At 38.3% G+C, this 23,453-nt stretch overlaps 1 long non-coding RNA gene across 1 annotated transcript; it reads left to right on the plus strand.

Annotated features, from left to right (window-relative positions):
* The first annotated feature begins 5,451 nt into the window (after nucleotides 1-5,451).
* LOC141540521 (uncharacterized) lies at nucleotides 5,452-11,017 on the plus strand. Its single transcript, XR_012481566.1, has 3 exons — nucleotides 5,452-5,525; nucleotides 10,135-10,253; nucleotides 10,655-11,017. It is a non-coding gene; the product is annotated as an uncharacterized LOC141540521 (long non-coding RNA).
* Nucleotides 11,018-23,453: the final 12,436 nt, after the last annotated feature.

The raw sequence follows: 23,453 nt of genomic DNA on the forward strand, positions 1-23,453 counted from the left end.
TTTTTTGAATGGTGCTCATAGCTTCTACTGACCATTTGCTCTGATTATAAAAATTTGCCATAAGAGAGAAAAAGAGCAGGAACCTGATTTAAATAGCATCAAAACTGGTCCTTCAGGCCTTGGGCTGAGAGCATATATATAATAAAGGATAAAGCATCCTTAATTCAATTTTACTTCAGGTAATTGTCCCAGTTTTTAATTAATCATGTACTAACAAGTCCACCTTAATCCAGACTCAGAAATAATCAGGTGGGTTCTTATTCAAAAGAACACCACCGGAAAACTGAGTCTGAAGGATCCCACTTTCAGTGGAGGTCAAGGTTATTCTCACAATGCTTGCCCAGATACTAACTTCCACCTGTAACAATTCAGGATCACGTTCTGAGTAGCTTGTGGTATATTCCTGTCAGATGGTGGATCTCTGGCTTGATGATCCATCAGTCAGTCACAGATGAATTTAAAACTCCAAATAATATCAGCTACAGTCCCAAGAGATTTTATTTCAAACAGCAAATCTCATTCATCAAAGCTTCAGGTGAATTTATCTCTCAAAAATCACCTTCTAAATAGGTATTGACTATAACCTTACATTGATAACAGTAAGAGATTCATCCTAGAAAGCACAGCTTACCTTTCATATCTAAGTAGATGGTTTTAAGTTCAACATTACACAAATCATTTTGCTTTTAAAATGCTCAATATATAGAAAAATTCTACATTGCATATTGTCTGTAGCTTAAACGTGTTAAAAGGGACAAAGGTGAAAACTATTGTTCTCAGAATCCCTTTAAATAATGGGTACAACTTTAAGATGACCCAATAGAGCCAATTAAAACAAAATTTGATAAACTTCACATATATAAGAAATTTCATGTAACATCTTTGATTCTTTCTATAGTAAAAATTCACCCTGGTATGAGATAAACATTAAAAATCATTTTTATATGACAAACTTGTAGATTATCAATAAACCCAGTCCTTGTTTGGAAACTATAAAGCCTAAACAAACTCTTTTCCCAGGGCTGGCAAAATGGTAATTGTCCTGTTGCAAAGTCAGTTTTTACAGGTTATAAATTGTCTTTGACAGTGTATTCTTGAGGTTCTTCTACAGGTCCTTTAGCCTTGATATAGAGTCCACCTCTTCTCAGCCTCAGGACCATGGTCTTGGTTATCAATAACATCTGATAAGGTCCTTCTAACTTCAAGCCTCCCAAGATTTAAAAAGCACCCAATCACTTGGAATGACAAACTCCAAAAGTGTTGTCTGGATCAGGAATCCTTGCTTCCGAAGGGCTGAAAACAGAGGACATGTGTTAATGGGCCAGAACTTGAAACAAGGTGCTAAGTCACTGATAGATGCTTATGTACTTAGAGACAACGCTTATGTACTTAGTTCACACCTTTAAAGGAGTTCATACACTAGTTCACACATTCACACCTTTGAGAAGTTCACAAGCCCACTAAAGGACAGGCCCACTCTTGGACTTCCGAGAGATTCACAAGACAGAAACCCACAAGCCTCTCTCTGGGAGGAGGAGTCAAGATTCATTCCAACTTCCACCTTTGTGCTAGATGGAGACATTTGGAGAGATCTTGGAATCAAGGAGAGAGATAGGGCTCTAAGAAAGCTAACTGGGCCCAGGAAAAGAGATAAGACTTGGAAGGAGAAAACAAAGGATCTGGACTTTAACTCCTGGATGCATTTGGGATTATTGAACTGAACTGAAACTAAGGCTGCCTTCAGAAGCTCCCAAAAAAACCTGCTCCCAGAGAACAATATATTTTAGAGAAGCAAACACTACATTTTGGCGCCTGAACGTGGGACAGACAGGATCCTGATTCAGTGGAAAAGTCTCTATGACCCAGAAATTAGAATACAACAAGGAAACTTTGTTAAAGAGCTAAAGTAGAATTTCAGCTGAAATGGGACAGATGTTTAGAAAACATCCTTCTGTTTCTCTTCAAGGAAAATGTGTAGAGAGCATTGTCAGGGTTATGAAAAGCCAAAGTTCGATTATTATTTGGGAGCAGATCACTGAACTTTTAGAAACTGTACAGTACATATCTCCTTGGTTCTCTATGGAAAAAGAATTGGATCTAGAGGAGAGTGGGAGAGCAACTTTGTCAATACTATAATAAAAATGTACCTGACTTGATTTCCAAAGACACACTTAATACATACAATTTAATACAGCTGGCTTTAGGAGATTATATAAGTTATAGAATAAGGAAAAAGAAGAAAGAGCATGAGGGGGAGGTGCCAACTAAATTAGGTGAAAAGGATGAAAAATTAGATAAGAATGGAGTTAAGTACAATTTTGAGTGTGAAGCTTCACTTCAGGAGAAATTAGATCATTCCCAGTCCCCTGAATTACCTCCCTTAATTAACCCTTCATGGGTGGAGGGAGAAGGAGGAGGGGAAAAGGTAGTAACACAATCAGCACCACCTATAAAGCAGCCTATGACAAGATTAGAAAAGGCATTGGTTAAGGCAAAAAATGAAGGACAGGATGTATCTGATTTTATAAGTGCATACTCTGTGATTGAAGAGCTTGACTCTTCAGGCCAAAGAAGGAGAAGATACACTCCTTTTGATCTAGAAAAAATTAAGGATTTGAAAAAAAGTTTGCACTCTTTATGGGGCTACATCATCTTATGTTAAAATGTTACTAGATAATATGGCTTATGAAATCTTAACCCCGAGTGACTAGAAATCTATAGCAAGGACATGTTTAGAACCTGAACAAAACTTGTTGTGGCTTTCTGAGTTTCATGAATTATGTAGGATTCAAGCCACATGCAACAGGCAAACAGGAGTTAATGTACAAATCACTTTTGACCAACTAGTTGGTGAAGGTCAGTATGTAGAGAATTCAGAACAAATTAATTAGCCCACAATAGCTTATGAACAGATCGTCACTGCTGCAACAAAAGCTTGGGTTTCCCTCCCTGGACAAAAATATCGAGGAGAAGCCTTCACAAAAATAGAGCAAGGTCCCAATGAACCTTTTGCAGATTTTGTGAAACGTTTGCAAACAGCTATATCAAGAACTATTGGAGAAAATGCAGCTACAGAAATAATGACCAGACATCTGGCTAAGGAAAAATGCCAATGAGGTTTGCAAAAGAATTATATGGGGACTACACAAAGATGCTCCTTTAGAGGAGCTCATAAGACGCTATGCTACAGAACATGGGAAGACAGGGTCCCTCTTGGCAAGGGACTTCTAGAGAAAATCACCGATGTTTTCAATGTGGAAAAGTTGGACCTTTAAGAGCTCAGTGTAGATATAGAGTGATAGGACAGGGTGAGAGAAAACCTAAAACCTATGTCCAAAATGCCACAAGGGTTTCCACTGGGCTTCAGAATGTAGATTGACCCAGGGAAATGAGAGGCAGGACCTAGCCCCAAGATATCATACAAAAGACAGGTGGGGTATGATGGCAGCTTAGTTTACACCTAGAAAGTCTTTAGAAGGTCAGGACTCTGATATGATCTATCAGCCAAAAAGTAATCACATGGCAGAAAGGGATTACACTTGGGGAAAATACAGGTCTTTTAAACCAACAGGGAAGTGTCCAGTGCAAACAGTTCCAATGTAATTACCAGATGATGAGGAGAGATTTAGATAGTGGTGAATGGAAGGGACCAGATAGGTTAACTGCTTGGGGGAGAGGGTTTGCTTGTATTTCCACAGATGGAAAAGGAATTAGATAGGTACCAATGAGCCGTATTTGCCTTGTCCATCAGAGAGAGACAGAAAAAGAGAAAAATCTGAAAACAAAGGAGAAGACCTAAGAATAAAATCTACAGGAATCATTGGATTCCATAACACAAGATAAGACTGTTGCAGGACTTGAAAATCTGCAGGATTCATTGGATTCCTTGAGATAAAAAATTGTTGATAAAGACTGTTGCAAGACTTGAAAACCATCAGGAATCATTGGATTCCCTAATACAAGATGAGACTATTGCAGGACTTCAAAACTTGCAGGAATTATTGGATTCCTGGCACATGAACTAATGAACAATGGATTCCTTTTGGACTATATTTAGGCCATAGACATGTATAATTCCTCATGTTGATTCATGTTATTTGTCACATCACTTCTAGCCTGTGTTATATTGCTATGTGCTTAGGCAACTTATGTAATTTTATGTAATACCTCCCATATTGATGGATTTATGTAACCTGTTTTTAAGAATGAGCCCCTTTAGAAACCCATTAATCTGATTTGATTTCCCATTTCCTTTAGTGTTTTCATCTCTCTTCCTGAGAAGTCAGGGAGGGTGTGACCACCTTCTTTTTATGGTGTCTTCACTTCTTTTTTGAGCAGTCAGAGAAGGCTTGATCACCTTCTTTTTTGGGGTTCTTACCTCCTTGAGAAGTCAGGGAGGTCATGACCAACTATGTTCTAAATCAAAAGAAAGTGAGAGATGTTATGAGCCAGAACTTGAAACAAGGTGGTAAGTCACTGATAGAGACAATGCTTATGTACTTAGTTCATACCTTTAAATCTATATCTAGACATTTTACACACAGACATAATTTGTTCTGCAATTACAAACATCCTTATGTTACATGCCAAACCTTCCTGCCTCTACCTCTTTGTTAAAGGGAGAAAGAAAGACAAAACTTTAAGATTAATATTCTAAATAGCTTTGGACAAAATTTCACAAAATTTATATTACATATCCAGCTGGGCTGACAAAATGTTAAAACACAGCCCAATATACAATTTGTCAAGCAACATAATAGGCTTAAATGTATTTCCTCTAATTAGGAAATACAAACATGTAGTTAACAGAGAACCAAAATTTTTAAGTTAAAATCTAATCAAATACAGATTTAAATTTCTAGTAATGATACTTCAATAGCAATGCACACATTTCTAAAATTTTATACCAGAATAAACAAGTTTACAATTTTAGCACAAACAAATTAATTGTAATTATCCCATACAATTTCAGAATCAGAATTCCAATTTAAACACACACACAGCCCCAAAACTTAAAGTGGAATAAAATTGCCCTTTCAAGTCTTACTGATATAATATAACTTCTAGGGGACACAGCAATAATTTTATGGTCCCCTGACCTTAGGGGGCTTCTATTCTAACAATCTGCCAGTGATTCTAAAGTCCTCTGGCTTTGGAATCTGTGACCCTGAGGTCCCCCACCCCCAACCTATTGTTCTACCACTCTGTCAACAAACATTATTGTTTACTGGTCAGTGATAACCAAATTCTTGAGACCAATCCTTGGTTCTACCACTGGACCAAAAAATCATATCTATAACATGAAGAACTAAATAAATGTGTCTCCTTGCTTGGAATTTAGATTGCTTTAATTGGAGTTGCAATTTACAATAAACTTTGCCCCTTGAGTTGGATACAGGTCAAGCCTGCAAATTCTTTTCAGATACCTCGTGTCACTAGATGTGACCCCTAACCTTTTGAGGTCCCTTCCCAATCTCGGCATTTGGAGAGTCTGGCCTCTCCAGGCTTGTTTCCTCCTTGTCAAGGTAAGCCCCCAATTTTTTCTCCCACAATCCTATAGTGGGACACCCCAAGTCACTGGGAGAAGGCTTGTCTGGATCATTTGAGCTCCACACTGAGCAAGTTTTCCTTGACTGGGGACACTTGGAAATTCTTGCAATTTTCAGCAAAGTTCCTAGGGAACCTTTGCCACCCTTTCATCTTCTCTGGGACTCAAGGAGACCAAGTGCTATAGGATAGCTTTTGGTAAAATTCAATGGTTTTTGGCCTCTTTCATGTCAATTTGTCTGTGTCTGTGTCTCTATGCAGAATGTCTGTGTCATGTTTGTTCTGTGAACTAGATTTTGTTATCTGGAAAGATTTAAAATGCAACCAGCAAGAAAAAACCTCTATGCTGTAGTGAGGATGCTGAGAAAATTTCTTAAAAGGCCTAACTTTTTTCTGTGAACTTCAGCTCTGGTCAAGCTGGGGGCTACACAAAAAAGTTAGCTTAATTAAAATTAAAATAACATCTTAGTAGATTCTCAAATTTTTGAAAGCAATGATTAGGAAGTTTGGCAATTAGTCATTTTAAGATTGCAAGAAAAATTCCTGAAACACTGGGGATAATTCCAGGAATTAAGAAAAGAAAAGAAAAAGAAAATAAACCAAACTAGGTAAATAGCAACTTTTTGCTAATCTTTCCTTGGCTCCTATCTTGCCCTCCTTCTGCATTTGGTAAGACCACCATTCTCTGTTTCATTTGTGAATATGTATTAGCTATGTAATTTATGGTAAATTATTTTTTCTCTGCTCAGTTTTCTGATTTGTAAGGAGAAATAATAGTTGTTGCTGTGAAGATCACATGATTGCAAAAGTGCTTAGCTTAAAACATGCTATATGAATGATAACTGCTTTATTGGATGTAATTGCTTCATATTTGATAACTTTATGGGGGTTTTTTAGATGTAAGCATCAGATAAATGATTTCTACGTGTGTGTAAAGTAATTTGGAAATTTGTCTGAGATTTGATAGTAAAAGCAGTTTTAAAGCAGCTCCAATTGGAAAGCCCATAAAGGGATGTGTAAATTATAATCTATTTGCACTGATAGTGTTAACAGAAGAGTGTGGGAACTTTAGGAAAACAGAAAAACAGTTTGCTACTACTTTAAAAACCGTGTCTACCCAAACAACCTCTTTTTGAGTTATCTAGAGTCAGACTGCTGACGGCCCTGTCAGTAAAAACTGATGCCTTAACCCTTTTCCTGTCTCACAAAAGAAAAATGATTTTCGTAATTGGAAAATAACCAAATGGCGATTCAGTTTGTCTAGAACATTTAATCAGAATTTAGGGAATGCCATTAACTAAAGTTGTCAATTTAAAAAATCTATTCTATCTCAGTTTTAAGAATTGTCTTGTTTTTTCCCTAAAAGAAAAGGACAATTTGTTTAAGGGAATAGAAATTACAGCTAAGACTATTTGGCTATTACTTAGAAAACTTCTAAAATTATTAAATAAGTTACAGGGAGTTATTGTCATCATGTTAAACCTAAAATTGGTAATTACTCTGTGTGGAACAAGAGGGATGAGGTGAAAGCCTTGTTCATTTACCTTCAAGTATGAAGTGTGCAATATCTTTCCCCCTTCACAGAGTGGGGGGGGAATGGGCAACAGCAAGTTCAGCACCTTCCCTGGGGTTTCTGTCAATTCCCTTCAATTTGTAAGCGTGCCAGTCCACCAGGTGACCAGCAGGGTGACCAAAGTCATCAGTCCTGAGAACTGAGCCTGTTTAAGATTTATACATTCTAAACAAGGAATTAATTTACTAAGAATCTATAAGCTTGTTTAATGATTGATCCTTCACATCAGGATAAATTTAAATATATATATATAATATGATGTTTAAACTTATAAATATGTAAATATTTATAAGTATTAATATACACAAATATATGTATTCATATATACATATATATGTTATATATAGGTCATATATATGTTTTCATATATATATATATATATATGTAACATGTTAAATAAAATTTCCTTTGTGTGTAAGTCCTGGTAAACTTTTAAAATAATATATCTAGCCTTAAGCTATGATTAGTAGAATTTGCTATTAGAGATAAAATCTTTTGGGACTATAACTGATAATCTTTTGAGTTTTAAATTTGATTGCCTGATCATTAAGTCAGTAACCCAACATTCAGGAGAAATGCCATAAATTACTCAAGAGGAATGCCTTCCTGGATGTCTTATCTGGGCAAGAGTTGGGAGGACAACCTTAGCCTCTGCTTAAAGTGGGATCCTTCTGACTCAGTTTCCCTCTGTTTCCTTGTTTCCCACCTGATTATTCCTGAGTCTGGCTGTAAGGTGGAATTATTACTACATGATGGCTGTCAAACATATTTAAGGGTGCTTTATCCTGTCATGTATGTGCTCTCAGCCAGAGGTAGGATGGACCTGTTTTGATGTTATTATAATCATGTCCCTGCTTTTTCCTCTTATAGCAAATTTCTATAATCAGAGTAAATGGTCAGTAGAAGCCATTAGCCTAGTACAAATATCCCAGGGAACACAATGGTTTTCTACCTTAGATCTTAAAGATGCTTTCTTTTGCATACTATTATATAAAGATTCACAATTTCTTTTTGCCCTTGAAGGGGCAAATCCAGGGAAATATAATGGGCAGTCATGTCCATAACGTGGAGGTAGCTCAGGGCTTCCATGACAGCCCCACATATTTGGACAGGCCCTGGCTATCCTGGATGTAGGTGATATTTTGATCTGCAGCCCCACCCGAGAGGCTTCTCTGGCTGCAGCCATAGAAACTAACTTCCAGCCCCCCTCTCCCCCAGGCCTATGAAGATCCTTTGTGTAAAGGCCCACACAGCCTATCAGTTTGATTAGACACTCCCTGAATTGTTGTGTACTTTCCTGAGCATGGCTAAATTTTATAACTAACTTTAGTTATTGCCAAGCCCCTCTATAATTCTATTTAAGACACAATTCCCCTCAAATGGGGGCCCTGATCGGGTTGAGTTTTAAAGACCCTAAAAGCTAACCTAATCTCTTGCCTGACCTTAGCCCTACCTAAAGCCTTTTACACTGTACATTGATGGAAGGCTGGGCCAGGCCCTAGGGGTCTTGACTCAGTTCCCAGGACCCTATCCCAGACCCCTTGCTTACTTCTCAAAGAAACTTGGTGTTTTGGGGGTGACCCTCCTGCCTTAGGGCTAACTGCCATAGCCCTTCTAACTGAGGAAGGCTCCAAACTCACCCTACGCCAACCACTGGAGGTTCTAACCCTGCACCAGGTGCAGAGCATTTTGGAAGCCAAAAGGCATCAATGGCTCCTTAGTGAGAGCCTCTCCTGCTAGACACCTGGTTCTCGGGGTGCGTCCCATCCTTAACCCCGTGACTCTGCTCCCTGACAACACTCGGTCGGGTGACATCCTTCATAATTGTGAGGAAGCTTTAGATTCTGTCTACTCCAGCCCATCTGATTGAGGGACATTCCTCTTGTCAGCCCAGATGGTGAAGAGCTTACAGATGGGTCCAGTTTTCTTGAAAATGAGGAAGGGAAGGCAGGTTATTCTGTGGTGACCCTCAATGGCCACTTGGAGGCCAAGCCACTGCCTCCTGGAACTCCCATCCAAAAAGCTGAACTCGTTGACCTTACTAGAGCTTTGGAACCGGGGAAAGGAATGAGATTGTGCATCTATGCAGGCTCCAAATATGATTTTCATAGTTTGCATGCTCATGGGGTTGTATGGAAAGAAAGAGGACTTTTGACAGCTAACAATTCTATTAAATATGCAAGGGAAATTCTATATCTATTGCAAGCTATCTACCAGCCTAGAGAGGTTTCAGTTGTATTTTGTAAAGGACACCAGAAGGGATATTCACTTCAGGCCAAGGGAAACAGGCTTGCAGATTCAGCTGCCCGTGCTGCTACCCACTTGCCCCTGACCATGGCACCCTTAATTCCCCAGCTCCTTGACTCTTATACCCCTTCATGTATCTCCCAGGAAAAGGTCCTTTGCTAAAAAAATTAAAAATAAAAAAATACACCCTTTTCCTTTCTGGGTGGTTTCAAATACCCTCAGGTCAGCTTCTAATCCCAGAGGCAAGTCAGTAGGAACATATTTTTGGTCTACACCAAGCTACCCACTTGGGAAAAAAATGCTCTCCCATGCCTTGTGAAACCTATTTTCACTGTTCATAAATTAGGAGAAACAATTAAACAAATCTGCCAAGGCTGCCCAGTTTGTGTCCGCCCTGAAAGGGCTGTTGACCCCCCCTCTCCTGTTAACCGCCCCCTCTCCTGTTAACCGCCCCCTCTCCTGTTAACCGCCCCCCCTCCTATTAACCGCCCCCCCTCCTGTTAAACCGCCCCCCCTCCTATTAACCGCCCCCCCTCCTATTAACCGCCCCCCTCCCCCTCCCAAGCCTATCTGGAGGAAGGGTACATATTTGGGGAGGACTGGCAGGTTTTACACATTTGTCAGGGACCTTCACACTGCTTTTGGTTTTTGTTGACATTTTATCAATTAGGTCAAAGCTTTCCCTTGTAAGACTGAAAGGGCTCAAGAGGTTTTTGCTAATGATAAGCCCACTTACAATAACTTATTATCTCCACTCTGCCTGGCAGCCTCAGTCTTCTGGAAAAGTGAAGAAAATGAATCATACCCTCAAGCGAGTCCTTACTAAACTGTTCCTGGAGACTAGAGGATTGGATGAAGAATCTCCCATTTGGGAGGACCAGATAAGGTCATTCTGACTACTCCAACTCGAAGGTTTAAGTAGAAGGTCTTGTCTTAGGCTAGGACTCCCTGGGCAGTGGGGGGCGTTCAGGATTGTTGGGTGTGTCCTCAGCATCCCTAAGGCAGCCCACATAGGGGACCTGATGGATTATTTGCAAAGGCCCCTTCCCAAATATCACATTCCCACCCTGATGTCACCCCATTGTTACTAACTACCCCTCCAGGGGAATAACTTTAACCTGACTCCAATTTTATTGCCAGAAAGGATCTCTTACCCACATAATAATTATAGGATATCCATTCCAAAATTATTCTCACTCCTAAAGCTTCTCCACTACCATCATCTTTGAAGATTCTTCATAACCTACTGAGAACTAACATTCCTATTGGTAGATTTATTTCCTCTAGATTCCAAGCTGTGAACTTCCAACTATTCACCCTGAATACCACTCAGCAGCCCTCTGAATGCTGCTGCCTCCATCTTGCCTCCCCTCCTCAGTCTGGACCCCACTAGACAAGGACAGCTCTAAGCCCTTTATCAGCATGAAGCAGCTCCAGAAGATGAGATCTCCGCTCCTTTGTCCCGAATGAATTTGGAGTGTAAACTAACTGCTTGAGAGGAGGAGACAGGGGAGAAGCAATAATTTTAAAGTCCTCTGATCTTAGGGGGCTTCTATTCTAATAATCTGCCGGTGATTTAAAGTCCTCTGGCTTTGGGATCTGTGACTGTGAGGTCTCCCACCCCCAACCTATTGTTCTATGAATCTGTCTGTCCCCAAACATTATTGTCTGTTGGTCAGTGATAACCAGAGTCTTGAGATCACTCTTTGGTTCTACTGCTAGGCCATAAAATTAGCATGTTACCTATAAGGTGAAGAACTAAATAAATGTGTCTCCTTGCATCTGTTTCTTTATTAAATTCTCTTAGAATTTTAGACTTCTTCAACTGGTGTTACAATTACAATAAACTTTGCCCCTTGACTTGGATACGGGTTCAAGCCTGTAAATTCTTTTGAGATACCTCGTGTCACTGGTCTGTGACCCTCAATCTTTTGGGGTCTCTTTCCAACCTCAACAGGACCACAGGGCTTTAAGAAATTGGAAGACTTAGAACCCGGGGGAAGAGGGTCTAGATATCTGGCTCTGTAGCCCAGTGGCTGTCTCACTCCTTATGCCAAAAATGCTAGGGAGGGGACCAAGTCAAAGATACAGGGGCACCAGCACAAACCCCAGAATTCAGGTCTACCAGAGACACCTCCCTAACTGAGGTAGATTCCACAAAGCAGAGAAGACTTTTAATCATATAAAACAGAAGTACTATAAAAACTACTTTAAAAAACAAAACAAAACAAAACAAAAAAACTAAAAAAACTACAATAGAAAACTCAATTTTGCTGATAGTGCCAAGCAACTTAAAACTTATTCTCAAAAACCCCAGAATCTGCTAAAAATGATTTTAACAGTTCTATAACTCTTAACTATTTCTGCTGACTCAATTTGTCCAGTAAGGGGTCCACAGAAATGTCTTTTTTTTTTTTCAAAGTGTGGTAGTTGTACATATCCCATTGTGTGGGACAAGACCACAGGCTCAAATAAATCAAATAAATTAAGGAGATTTCTCAAGGCAAAAGCAGAAAGGAATTTTATTACGATTTCACAACAAAGGGCGTCTGCTTCCTCACATAAGAAGATAGGAAAGGAGAGGCAAGGTCCAAGTAACAGAGAACTGTATAGGGGCCTGGGCTGACACTCCCTATAGGCTGTATCTTTGCCTTGATTAGCCAGGACAAATGACTTCCCATCCTAAGTCATAAATGAGGAAAACGTTCAACCCAACCATATCTTTAGTATGACTAAATTACCTCATTTGGGAGTTTCAGTGCCAAGGTAGCCCCAACTTCGGCTCACAAAGAACCACGTGATTTCTGGAGAGAGAAACCTGGCCCTGGAGCCTGGCAGACGCTCTCTCACTCTTTAGAACACCCTCTCCATCTGTGAGACAGCTTTCACAGTCCACTTCATTCACCATATAGCCATTTTTTCTTAAAAGACATCACACATTTCCCTAACACAATACAATTAAAATCTCCCCATCAAGGCCTTATTCAGTATTTCCCTGCCATCAGGTAATTGCCAATATCCTTCAGGGATTTTATCACCCCAATCTCTTCCAACTTTTCTCTTCCTCTTTAGAACACATTGGAGCTGCCTCTATTTTAGATAAAGTGGGGAGAAGGACAAACATCCATTTCCCACTCCTCCCCCTACAAAGCCACTTCCTTTACACATTTTCCTCTTCAGTCAAACAGTTCCCCACCGTGTGGGACAGATGCTAGACCCTTTACACAAATTGACTACTCAAAGGCATCTTCAGATACAAGAGAAAACATTTTTTTGGTCCTTGCAAGGAGAGGCCCAAGTACACCTGAGCAGACAGAACTTCTCAGCTCTCCTCTCCCAGCATTGTACCTGGCCTAGCAAGCCGGAAATAGTGAATTTGGTTAAATAGCAAAAGACCCAGGTCTTTTCATGGATGGACTAAAAAACTACATTGTCTATTTCCTGTGGGTCAGCTCACTTCCTGTCCTATAGACTCTAGGCCTAGACATCATGTAACTTCCAGGCCTAGGGCCTGGCCTTCCTGTCCTGCAGACCTCTGGGAATAGGGATCGCGGGATAGGCCTGAAGGGCCTAAGGTCCGACCTCATAGACTTTTTGGGAAATCTTCACCTGGTCCCATTCACCACCATCTCAGCAGTTATTCCATTCTGATGCTCTCTAATGTGTCACTAGATTGTTTACGCCCCCATGGTCTTGTATTAATCCAAAAGTCTCATCTTATTTCCTTAAGAGGAACAAAACAGGGATATGGAAAGGGGACATAAAAGTTTTAATAATCCATCCTTCACCGGTCCCTTTATTACTGATTATAATCTTATTTTTCCCTCCAATGATATAGGATATTGTTTAATTTTTTCAGATTGATTTTAAGTTGGGAATTTTTAAACTTTCCCTATCTCTGCTATTTACATTCTACCAAAAGAGGGTGCATTTTAAATACTATCTGATGTCTCAACACCTTTAATTACAATAACAATTATATAATTTAATCTCTGCCTCACAAATTATTCTACACCTCTGGGATTTACATCTATCCTTTATTTTTTCTCATGTACAAAAGTGATGTCTACATAGGTACACAGAAATCTTTCCCTTTATTCCCATTCATTAACAATTCCTTAAGTTTTGAACTAATTTATAGATGGAGGATCTCTATACTCCAGTAACTACTAAATTTCCTTTTATTCTTGTTCTACACACACAGTAATTACTAATTGTAGGTTTTAATATAATGAATAGTCTTAGAATTTTCATAAGTAATAGCAAATGGTTGTAACTTGCTCATAACTTACAAGCAAAGGTAGAAATGCTTAACCTCCTAAATTACATTTACTGAATTAAGAAGACTGATACTAACAGCAGATTTTTAAATACATTTTCCAGTTCCTGTTAGGGTGGTTTTTGTTTTGTTTTGTTTTGTTTTGTTTTTTTGGTTTATATTCTAATAACATTCAGGGTTCTAGAAAACAAACCAAATCTGGGTTCTATGATCTCAGAAAGAACCTATTGCTTATCAGTTCAAATAGAATAGAATAAATCTCTGTATCAACCAATTAAGGTTCTGATTTTAACACACATATCAATTTAAAGTTATTTAAAAATTAACCACTACTTTAGTTTGTAAGAGTTCTTAAAAAGTGACTTCAGTTTCATACATTTACATACAGATTTAAGTCTGACATACTCAGTTCTGAGAACATCCTCCTCATACAGAGCAACAATACTTAATAATTTTCTTTTTACTTTTGCCCTTATATTTTGTTGTTTCATCCCATTTGCTTAATCTGTTTCCCAAGGGATTATCTGATGGTATCTTTCTTTTCTTTTCTACAGAGCAAGGCTTGGACTGAGCCCTTCCCATTTTGAATATTTGACCAGACTTGTCAGGATTAAGTGTGCTTAGGAAGGGTCTCTTACTCCCAATTCAGAGGGGTGTTCCCAACCCTCAGCCACCCAAACAGATTCCAAGATCTAGCTTACCTTGCCTTTGGCTTCTGTGCACAAAAGTTGCCTGACTGTCATCCTCTCACTAATCAATCAGGTTTTAACAGCAGATTTACTTTTACTTTACACTGAGCCTTTCTGATTTGGGTCACTTTCACTCAAAGTAGGGAACAAGGACTCTCAAACCAAGGCAAACTGCCAAAATCAGGCAGGGCCCCTTTTGCTAAGTTCCAAGAGCCTGGTGACCCCCAATGATCATGTGATCCCAGATGAGCCCCCAAACTGTGTGGTATTTGAGCCACCCAATACATTTCAGAGATCTCTCAATGTATAATGAAAACATTTTATTCATTTCTCATGAGAAGCAGGTGTCACTGTCACCATACAAGAGGCGGAAGTAAGGCTCCAAGTATAAACATTATAAGCATTATATATGTTCCCTGATGCAATATTAACCTCCCACTCCACCCTTGATGGCTCATTCTCATTGTTTGAGAATGTGACCTTTCTTTCTAAGTGCTAAAGGTAATTTTTTTAAATTATATTAAAAAGCATCAATCATTAAAACAATCTGACACTGGCTGGAAAAACAGGTGCTAGATCAATGGGAAATGGGAAAACAACATATAAATTTGAATTTAAACAAAGACATCTTTTGCTGATCTTGAGATATGTTTTCTCAATATGAGATTTGGACTAGGTTAGTTTGTTCTATACATTTCCAGAATTGTTCTGTCCACCCATATCTTGGGAATTGTTTGTCAGGGAGGAAAGGCAGAGGAAAACTGGAACCTGTTCCCATAACTTGGTTAATTTATAATTTCCTTTTGAAGAAATATCAAACTTTTCCAATTCAGATAGATAAATAGGTAGATAGATAGATAGATGGTTGGATGGATTAGATAGATCACATCACATAGTAATCAGACCAAAAACATTTAATAAGAGCCTTATAACATCTCAAGAATGAGAAATACAAAAAGAAACCAAAGACTAGAGGAACTTATAAATATAGGCAAAGCAAGGGATACAGTGTCATTGGAAATGGTCTGAATCATCGCTTTGTTGAAAAAAGTCACATCCATCAGAATTGATCATCACAATCTTGTTATTGCATACAATGTTCTCTTGGTTCTACTCACTTCACTTAGCATCAGTTCATATAAGTCTCTCCAGGCCTTTCTGAAATCATCCTGCTGGTCATTTCTTACAGAACAATAATATTCCATAACATTCATATACCATAACTTATTCAGCCATTCTTCAACTGAGGGGCATTCACTCTGTTTCCAGTTCCTTGCCATTACAAAAAAAAAGGCTGTTACAAATAGTTTTGCATATGTAGGTTCTTTTCTTTTTTTATGATCTCTTTTGGTTATAGTTTTAGTATAGATACTGCTGGATCAAAGAGTATGCACACTTTGATAGCCTTTTGGGCATAGTTCCAAATTGCTCTCCAAAATGGTTGAATTAGTTCACAACTCCACCAGCAATGTATTAGTGTCCCAGATTTCCCACGTCCCCTCCAACATTTAACATTATCTTTTCCTTGGACAGAGATTCTTAATCTGGGATCTGTGAATTTCTTTTAAAAATATTTTGAAATTTTTATTTCAATATAATTGATTTCTTTTGTAATCCTATATATTTTGTTTTATACCTCTAAAAACCTTATTTTGAAAAAGTGTTCATAGGCTTTAGCAGACTGCCAAAGCAGACAGGAAAAATTAAGAATTTCTGCTAGGGGTATATCTCAACAGTAGAGTTATTGATCAAAGATATTTGTAGCGAGCTGTTAGTTGTTTTAATTTGCATTTCTTTGATTATTAGTGAGCTTGGTCTTTTTTTCAAGAATTATTATCTATTTGTTTTATCTTCTATAATTATCTGCTCATATCAACAGCCCTTACCTCTATACTGTCTCCTCTGTAGGGTTAAATATGGTTTTGAGGGTTTTTTTTATTTGTGATGGTTTTGTGTATGTGTGTGATATATGTATGTGGTGTGTATGTATGTGTGTGTGTATATGTATGTGCTCACTCAGTTCTCTTTCTACTTGGCAGATACAATTTCTGTGTCCAACACAGCATCATCAACCATGTCAAACACTCTCTTGATAGATATTTCTCAGGAATTATCCTTGGCCCTTCTTTTTCTCTGTCTGTGCTCTCTTTTAATGATCTCAGTAGTTGAAATAGGTTTCAACTGTCCTCTCTATGCATGACATTACTCCCAAATCTGCATATTCAAATATCATATCTGTCCTAAGCCCCTGTCCCACAATTCTAAATGACTTTTGGAGATTCTCCCTATTCGTCCCCCATGACTCTCAAACATTTCCAAAACTCCAGCTCAGAGTTTTAATTCCCGTAGACTCTGGATTTAGAAGCAAGGCCCTAAGTAAATCTCATGGTAGTACAAATCCATAGCAGGGACCTTGGAAGGCATTGGGAGTAACCGTGACCACTATATTCATGGCCATACTCAGACCACAACAACCCAGACCCAAGGACTCAACTTCTCAAATATCCTGTTCTAAAAATGCTTAACTTCAAGCATTTCAAGGATTCAGGAGAGATGGATCAGCAGAGTAACCTAGGTAACCAAAGTTGAAAGAAAGGGAACCGACTCCCCCATCCAAAAGTGTAGCACAAAATGCCAATTTAGGATCTAAGACTAGAGAGATGAATGAGCAAATGTACACAGCAACCCTATAAAGGGTGGAGTTCAAAATTGTCCATTCTGTAATAAAGAAAACTGAGGCAGAGCTTTGAGCCAATAAGTATTAAAGGGTTGAGCCCCTTTCAATTACTGGAATCTCAGATCTCCCTTATGATCTAAAATCCTTCCTTCTTCCAGGGCTTAGTTTTATAGTAATTGAGCAAAATAAAATACAGCATCTCATTGGTTGATAGATCCTGATCTTTATCTTTCAGGAACATCTATACAAAATATAAAATCCCATTGGTTAATAAACCCCTATCTTGACCTTCCAGAAGTTCCTACTGAGAAGACAAGCAGACCCATGGGGTGGAATGATAAACAGATGTCAAAACATCTACATTGGCCAATGGCCTAGTAGACAGGCTGGCCACAAGCCAGGAAATAGGGTTCCTTATTGGCCAAGTATTCATGGCCATCTCCCCATGTTGAAAGATGACAAGGGATAGAGGGGCAACAAAAATAGCTGGGTGACTTTCCATGTCACCACACTATTTTTGGTCCCCTACTCAGCAGGAAGAAAGGGTGGAGATACTATAGTTAGCTTCCTATGATTCAGCAAGAGAACACACAATATGCAGTTCAAAGTTCTGGGGCCTAATATACAGAACTTATAAACATTTCTCCTTTGGAATCATATCAAATCATAATCATCATACTGTGATTATGAGTAACACAGGGGTCTAATTGAAATTATCTATTACACACACAAAAACTACTGTAAATCCAGAGCTCTCTAGAGGAGAGAATTGGTCTATAACAACTGCAAGCAGAGACTCAGGAAAAAAATAACAGATGTTCCTCCAAGGATTATATAATTATCCATAAGAAATGAAGCAAGCGATCAAAATGAAATAAAATCTTTAGAGAAAAGAATTGCAAAAAGAAAAAATAAGGGAAAAGAGAATGGCAAACCAAATAACAAATTTCCTAAAAGCTTGAATAGGTGCAAAGAAAATCAAAGACTGTATGAAATGTTAGAAAAAAATTATTGAAAAAATAGGATAAAATGGAAGGTAACTGAAATCAGAAACAACCAACCTAGAAAATAGACCCAAAACAAACAATTTGAGAATAATTGTGTTCCACAAAAAAAAGCCTGACCTTAAAAAAAAATCCTACACACCATATTTTAGGAATCATTAAGAAATATTTCTCAGTTCTAAAACTAGAGGAAAAGCTGAAAATAGAAAGAATCCATCCATCCCATCCTGTGGAATTTTTTTTTAAACGAAATGATCCTGATATATCATAGCCAAAATCCAGAACTTCAGATCAAAGGGAAAAGATTGCAAGTAACCAGAAGGAAAGAGTTCAAATACCAAAAAACAAAACAAATAAACAAAAAACACCCCACAGCCAGAATTACACAAGACTTATAATCTTTTACTCCAAATGAAAGGAGACCTTGGAATACAATATTCCAAAAGGAAAAACACATAATCTTATAACCAAGAATAATTTATTTTATAAAGTTGAGAAGAATAATATAGGGGAGAAAATTGACCTTTTATAGAATAGAGGATTTTAAAGCAATCCTGATGAAAAGACCAGAGCTCAATAAAAACTTTGAAATGCTAATAAATACAAGATTCAATACTATAAAAGGATGGAGAACTCAGGTTTCTGTTCAGTATTTATAGCCATGCATTACTCTACTAGCTTTAAAGAGCAACATTTAACACTGATGCCCTGAGTCATCTACCTTTATAGCTCCCAAATTATGTTATGGCACTTGTCTATTACTTTAGAATGACTAAACTAAACAACTAACTAAGTGAGATTAAAGAATGACATTTTCTGGACCTGGATATGGAGGGGATGTATGTCAGAAAAACTCTGACATTGTCACCTGTTTACAGACAATCAATTTGGTTTACCTAACCATGAGGACGATAGCTTTGAAAAAATATATATTGAGCGCAGGAAAGGTGGTCACTTTGTTATCTTGGTCACAGTACATATCACATGTCCTATAATTTTCATATAAAAATAGCTATGACTGATGACCTGGAAATGATTCTGATATTGAAAATCTTTCCTCTGAGGTGGTCTAAGTGTACCTGATCTAAAGCTATATTATATAGCAGCAGTCACCAAAACCATTTGGTATTGGCTAAGAAATAGACCGGTAGATCAGTGGAACAGATTAGATACAAAGGACAAAAAAGGGTCCATCTATAGCAATCTAATCTTTGACAAACCCAAAGATACCAACATTAGGGACAAAAATTCATTATTCGGAAAAAACTGTTGGGAAAACTGGAAATTAGTATGGCAGAAATTAGATATGGATCCACACTTAACACCATATACCAAGATAAGATCAAAATGGGTCCATGATTTAGGCATAAAGAATGAGATCATAAATAGATTAGAGGAACAGAGGATAGTCTACCTCTCAGACCTGTGGAGGAGGAAGGAATTTATGACCAGAGGAGAACTAGAGATCATTATTGATCACAAAATAGAAGATTTTGATTACATCAAACTAAAAAGTTTCTGTACAAACAATACTAATGCAAACAAGATTAGAAGGGAAGTAACAAATTGGGAAAATATTTTTACAGTTAAAGGTTCTGATAAAGGTCTCATTTCCAAAATATATAGAGAACTGACCCTAATTTATAAGAAACCGAACCATTCTCCAATTGATAAATGGTCAAAGGATATGAACAGACAATTCTCAGATGATGAAATTGAAACTATTTCCACTCATATGAAAGAGTGTTCCAAATCACTACTGATTAGAGAAATGCAAATTAAGACAACTCTGAGATACCACTACACACCTGTCAGATTGGCTAAGATGACAGGAACAAATAATGATGAATGTTGGAGGGGATGTGGGAAAACTGGGACACTGATGCATTGTTGGTGGAGTTGTGAGAGAATCCAACCATTCTGGAGAGCAATTTGGAACTATGCCCAAGAAGTTATCAAACTGTGCATACCCTTTGATCCAGCAGTACTACTACTGGGCTTATATCCCAAAGAAATACTAAAGAGTGGAAAGGGACCTGTATGTGCCAAAATGTTTGTGGCAGCCCTTTTTGTTGTAGCTAGAAACTGGAAGATGAATGGATGTCCATCAATTGGAGAATGGTTGGGTAAATTGTGGTATATGAAGGTTATGGAATATTATTGCTCTTTAAGAAATGACCAGCAGGAGGAATACAGAGAGGCTTGGAGAGACTTACATCAACTGATGCTGAGTGAAATGAGCAGAACCAGAAGATCTCTGTACACTTCAATACTGTATGAGGATGTATTCTGATAGAAGTGGATATATTCAACAAAGAGAAGATCCAACTCACTTCCAGTTGATCAATGATGGACAGAAACAACTACACCCAGAGAAGGAACACTGGGCAGTGAATGTAAATTGTTAGCACTACTGTCTATCTACCCAGGTCACTTATACCTTCGGAATCTAATAATTAATGTGCAACAAGAAAATGGTATTCACACACATATATTGTATCTAGGTTATATTGTAACACATGTAAAATGTATGGGATTGCCTGTCATCGGGGGGAGGGAGTGGAGGGAGGGGGGGATAATTTGGAAAAATGAATAAAAAAAAATAAAATAAAGAAAATCTTTCCTCTGAAATCTTTCCTTTTCCTGACCTTCTTTATAACTGTTATGGGTACCACCATCATTCTCATCATTCAGGCCTACAACCTAGATGATGTAAAATGGAGGAGGTCATAGCAATTGAATAAATTAAGGAACTTTTAGGCCACAATGTCCCCTATTAGAAGGCAGGATTTGGGATGTAGAGAAAGATTGTGGGCCAGGCACTCACCTCATTGGTGAAAGGAGAATGTCCTGAGAGTCAATAGATATTAGCTACCCATGATCCAGATTGGGTCATAAATTTGAATAGTGCAAACCAATAAAGGAGCAGAGACTTCTAAGTGATGGTGGAACAGAGTCTGGAAATGGCTATGGGGAGCAAGGAGACTCTCCCAGTATAACCAGTGAACAAGGACAATGAGTAAAATTGAAACCAGTACTGGAAGGGATGACCATGGCTGATAGGTCATGATGAAGAAGTTGTGTCTTCTAATGCCTGAAAATAAAGAAAGGAGAAAAGAAAAGGTGGAAGATGAAAGCAAACACAATCTAAAGAACATAATGGAAGAGGCAGGAGGATCTGAGTGGGACACAATGGGAGGGAAGATAGGTTTGGAGGATGAGATAATGGAGTGAGCAGTGGGGATAGGACATGGGTTTGAAACTGGCAGCATTACTGGGACAGGGAGAGTATAAGTGTGTGGGAGGAAGCTAACCATGGTGAATATTGTAGTCTATTGTGGCCATAGCTTTCATTTATATGATGCTTTAAAATTTACCTAAGGGGCAGCTAGGTGGCACAATGGATAGAGCACCAGCCCTGAATTCAGGAGGACCCGAGTTCAAATCTGGCCTCAGACACTTAGCACTTCCTGGCTGTGTGACCCTGGGCAAGTCACTTAACCCCAGCCTCAGGGGGAAAAAAAAAAAAAAAAAAAGTTTACCTAAAATTTTCTACATATGTTCTCATGGCTGAAATTTGCACAGATCTGGTGTGCAAAATCACTTGCAAACCCAAAAACTTTTTTTTTTCTTTTTTTTTTTAGGTGAACTATTATTATTGTATGTAGTTATAGGTCATATCAAATATGTAGAGATTGAACAATACTGAGTTAATTCCTCGGGTTTCACTAGAGCCCTGAATTATTGAAATTGATTTTATTGATTGTTCTAAATAATTTTATTGATTTACTAAAAGGCATAGAATTGGGTTCCTAAGACACTAAGGGCTCATGCGGACAGTGGGAAGCCAAAACCCTAAAAAAAGGGGGGGGGCAGGTTTTTCTTATACTCTCTGGTTTACTTGGCAAACTATGCATGTCAATAAATTCTGAAAAGGGGAAATAAGGGAGGAATGCATGTCAAGCATGGTGGGGTTGAGGTGCCTTTGTGCCAAGCCAAGGAAGGTGGAGTGTAGAATTCAAGGAATAGCTGAAGTCCTATTTGGCGTAAAAACAGACTTGGAGAAGTAAAGTAAGGTAAAATAAACCTGGCAAGATAGATGGGGGTGGAATGGCCAGGAAGGAGGCAGGTTGTGAAGGACTTCCAACGGGCCAAGTTAACAAGTTTGTGTTTTATTTTAGGCAAGGTAGACACACACACACACACACACACACACACACACACAGAGCCTCATTCATATGTTGGCCTTTATTTTTGTAATAGTATTTTATTTTTCCAAATATATGCAAAGATAGTTTTCAACATTAATCTTTGAGAGATTTTAAAGAAGGGGAAGGGACCTGTATGTGCAAGAATGTTTGTGGCAACCTTCTTTGTGGTGGCCAGAAACTGGAAACTATGTGCATGCCCATCAATTGGAGAATGACTGAGTAAATTGTGGCATATGAATGTTATGGAATATTATTGTTCTGTAAGAAATGACCAATGGGATGATGTCAGAGAGGCCTGGAGAGACTGACAGGAACTGATGCTGAGTGAGATGAGCAGGGCCAGCAGATCATTGTACACAGCAACAACAATACTGTATGATGATCAATTCTGATGGGCGTGGCCATTTTCAACGATGAGATGAACCAAATCAGTTCCAATAGAGCAGTAATGAACTGAACTAGCTACACCCAGTGAAAGAACTCTGGGAGATGACTATGAACCACTACATAGAATTCCCAATCCCTCTAATTTTGTCCACTGCATTTTGGATTTCCTTCACAGGCTAATTGTACACTATTTCAAAGTCCGATTCTTTTTGTACAGCAAAACAACTGTTTGGACATGTATACATATATTGTATTTAACTTATACTTTAACATATATAACATGTACTGGTCAACCTGCCATCTGGGGGAAGGGGTGGGGGGAAGGAGGGGAAAAGTTGGAATAAAAGGATTTGCAATTGTCAATGCTGAAAAATTACCCATGCATGTTATCTTGTAAATAAAAACTATAATTAAAAAAACATTAATCATTGCAAAACCTTGCATTCCAATTTTTTTCTCTCTCTCTACTCCTTCCCTCCTCCCCAAAGACAACAAGCCATCTGATATAGGTCAAACAAATGTGCAATTCTTCTAAACACATTTCTAAATTTATTATGCTGCACAAAAAAAGTCAGATCAAAAGGGGAAAAACATGAGAAAGGGAAAAAAAACCCCAAGTAAACAACAACAAAAGTTGGAAATACTGTGCTTGGAGAGTCACATTCAGGCTCCATAGTGCTGTCTCTGGATGCGGACGGCTCTCTCTGTCACAAGACTATTGGAATTACCTTGAATCACCTCATTGTTGAAAAGAGCCAGGCCCATCACAATTGATCATGCAGTGATCTTCTCACTGCTGTGTGCAATGTTCTCTTGGTTCTGCTCATTTCACTCATATG

Source organism: Sminthopsis crassicaudata, chromosome 4 (genome assembly GCF_048593235.1).
Source record: "Sminthopsis crassicaudata isolate SCR6 chromosome 4, ASM4859323v1, whole genome shotgun sequence".
Lineage (NCBI taxonomy): Eukaryota > Metazoa > Chordata > Mammalia > Dasyuromorphia > Dasyuridae > Sminthopsis > Sminthopsis crassicaudata.